Raw genomic sequence first — 3,860 nt, 5'->3', positions numbered from 1 at the left:
AACTATATAATTACTGTAAACTTACAAGAAGAATTATAGAATATATAAAATGTTTTCCTTAAATTTAAAAAAAATTGATAATTTTTAATTTTTTAACTATTAATGTAAAATTTTCAAAATTCATATTATTTTCTTTTCTATAAATGTAAAATTTCTATTTTTATAATAATTTCAACCAATCTCAAAAATTCATGTTATTTCACTTTTACTACTAAATCAAATAAAATGATAAAAAAATTTAAAATACGTTCCTTGATTTACAAAATCAATCATTTTTATTTAAATCTCAAAAAATTCACATATTATTCAATTAATTAATTATTAATGTATGCCATTATATAGTTAAATATATGGCGAATGCGCCCGCTGTTGCAATTATAGTGGATACGCAAATAAATTGTGATTCAATCTTAATTAAAATTCATATTATTAATTTGTATTTAAAAAATATATATAATAATATTAAAAAAATATTAATTTTGAGACACAAAATATATTTTTTATATTTATATATATATATATATTGTATAATAATACTAATTAAAATCATTGAATAGAAAAAAATTGAATGAATGTTAATTAACTCTCGACAAAAATTATTGTTATTTAATTTTTTTAATTGTTGTGTAAAAAATTATCGTTTTCACTTCACTTTTATTACCAAAAATATATATATATATATATTACAATTATGAATCAAATTTTTAGTTGAGATTTATTTGAGATTTGTTTAAATTAATTATATTTTATAATTTTAATTTTTGTGTTAAAAGTACTACAAAAAGTACAATTATAAAAAAATATAAAATATACTAATTATGGTGAAATTTATAAAATAATTCAATTGCTAAACAAATGTTGATGATGATAAAATCATTATTTTTATTAATACATTTAAATAAATAAATCTCAATAAAAAATCCATGTTAATTTTTTAACTATTAATATAATAATGTGTCATAATCATAAAATAAGTATGTTTATAAAAAATTCTAAAATAATTAGATTTATAAATAAATTAGGGCATTATTAATTAAATTTTAAAATAAAAATTCACATTACTTAATATATTCATTAATTAATTTTTATTTGAATTTTATAAAAAAAAAAACTAAAATATGTTAATTATTCACTCAAATGAATTTTAACAAAATATTCAGTATTTAATTTTTTACCAATATAATATATTTTTCGTGTCGTTTATACTACAAAAAGTAAAATTTACAAAATAATTTACTACACAAAAAAAAATTAAAATACATTCTTATACATTTAAATAATTGGCGAATGCACCACAAGTTGCAATAATGGTGGATGCGCCATAGAATAAATTACGAACGTAATATAAAAGCCAACAAATTTACGACGTGTTCTTCTAAAAGCATAATTACATTAATTCAAATTTATTTTGACAGTGAAATATCCATGTAGAGATACAATTCCATCAAATGAATACGCAAACGGCCGATTCACAAAGTTTTCTTTTCAACACTCGGAAAGAATTGTTAAATTCACATAAATTTCGCCGAGTCGCCGTCTCACTTAATGCCGTAAATTATAGAATGTCGGAATTAAGGTTCATCTGCTCACACTTAATGCAGAAATATTATTTAATCTCTGCGGGCAATTATGTTTAAAATGTTAATATCGCTATCTGTCACCGGCTACGCTGAAAAGTGCGGCGATCCACTTAAATTTCAGCACGTCCGATGCGTCACTGTCGGTGTCGATATAAAAGTGCGACGGCAAAAAAAAAACTATTTCGAAACGGAGACGATTAAAAAATTTGATTCGGCACAAAGTGAAGTGATGCGGTTGTTTATTAAAAACGACAGAGTGCGAGGCGTAAAAAAAATTAAGTAAAAGTTAAAATGACGCAGACAAACGATGGCCGCAAAGTTTAACCGGCAATATTAAAAATTCAGAACAATCAGAAGTTCAAAAGAATGGGTAATCCGGGCAACGAAATTTTTATATAAAACTTGGCCAGAAACTCATTATAAACTTTTGTAAAATTAAACACAACACTTGTTTGTTATAATATTCATGCGTAATTGAAATGTATGACAGTTGGGCTGCAGTTACTAATAATATCGTGATGTGTGTGTGTTTCGGTGCGCCCGTGGAAAAATTGCACGCGATATTTTACGGTTTACTATGGTTTCGGTGAATAGTGCAAAATTCATATTGTTACTATGCGACCGAAACGTAAATTATTGGCACTAAAATTAATCTTTGTTTGTCGCCCGGCACACAAAGGCCAGTGGGCTCCGGAATATGATAATTAAAAAGGTGATGTTTATAATCGATGCGTGAGAAACGTTTATTATACATTTTTTTTTTTATAAATAAAAATATTGTGAATTTTGACTCGTAAATTTGAATGAAAAAAACGCTATTTTAAATTGATCAAATATTTATTTGGGCGCGTTGAAATTCGTTTAGGTATAATAATATTTTGAAAATTTATCGGTAACTGGATAAAATTTTGTGTTAAAAAATTTAAAAATTGTTTTTATAATTATTTTCAACTGTTTTTTACTGCGTTGTAACATTTAATTGTTCAAATTTACAACAAAAATGTTGTTTTAGCATAAATGTATCCTCCACAGTAAAACATAATTTTAATAAAACAATAATAATTAGTTTCTATTCAATTTTTTTAATGAAAGTTGTTAATAATTACTTAACGGAATAATAGTTTCAAACATTTTAAATTAATAATTTAACTATCTTTGACATAGTATTAATAAATTCATATTATTTTTTAACAATTAATATATATTATGTAGTTTTTACTATAAAAATAAAACTAATTAAACATACTAATAAGTTTGACAAACTTCTGAAAAATTTATTAATCAAATTTTAATGGAACGTTTTTACTATTAATATAATATTTTAGGACATTTTTATTTTTTTACTGAAATAAAATATAATTATAAAAGATATTGTTAAATTTACAAAAATTACAATCACTTTTAAATAATTAAAATGAAATTATAAAAAACATATAATGTATATTAATTGTTGTTTAATTAAAAAATCCTCCCATTCTCAACTAAATATCAAAAAAATATTCATATTATTCAATTTTTTTACTATTATGTACAATTCTGAGCCATTTTTACTGCAAAAATTAAAAAAGGATTATAAAAAATTTATAAAATATATTAATTGTTGTTAAATCAACAAAAAAATTCAACCAATTTTAAATAAATATCAACAAAAAAAATCATATTATTTAATTTTTTAATTATTAATTAATTAAAATTCTGAGTCGTTTAGCCTACAAAAATAAAAAAATATAGATAAAATATATCAATTATTGTTAAATTTGTAAAAAAATTGAACTATTTTGAAATAAATATCAACAAAAAAATCATATTGATTAATTTTTTAACTATTAGTGTAATTTCTGTGTTGTTTTTATTACAAAAAAATTAAATTATAAAAAATATATATTAATTGCTGTTAAATTAACAAAAAAAATTAACAAATATTGAATAAATATCAAAAAAAAATCATATTATTGAATTATTAATGTTATTGATATTATTAATGACTATTATTGTTATTATTAATTAGACTTATTTACTTTAAGAAAATGATAAAATATACAAATTGTTGCTAAATTTTCAAGAAAATCAACCAGTGTCAAATAAATATCAACAAAAGAAAACATATTATTTAATATTTTAACTATTAGTGTAAAATTCTGGGTCGTTTTCACTACAAAAAATTAAATTATAAAAAATATTCTTGAAATATATTAATCCTAAAGTTAACAAAAAATTCAACAAATCTTAAATAAATATCAACAAAAAAAAATCATGTTATTTAATTTTTTTTACTATTAA

The sequence above is a fragment of the Aethina tumida genome, chromosome 1 (genome assembly GCF_024364675.1).
Source record: "Aethina tumida isolate Nest 87 chromosome 1, icAetTumi1.1, whole genome shotgun sequence".
Taxonomy (NCBI): domain Eukaryota; kingdom Metazoa; phylum Arthropoda; class Insecta; order Coleoptera; family Nitidulidae; genus Aethina; species Aethina tumida.
The sequence above is the reverse complement of the archived record's forward strand: the minus strand, read 5'-3'. Positions refer to the sequence as shown.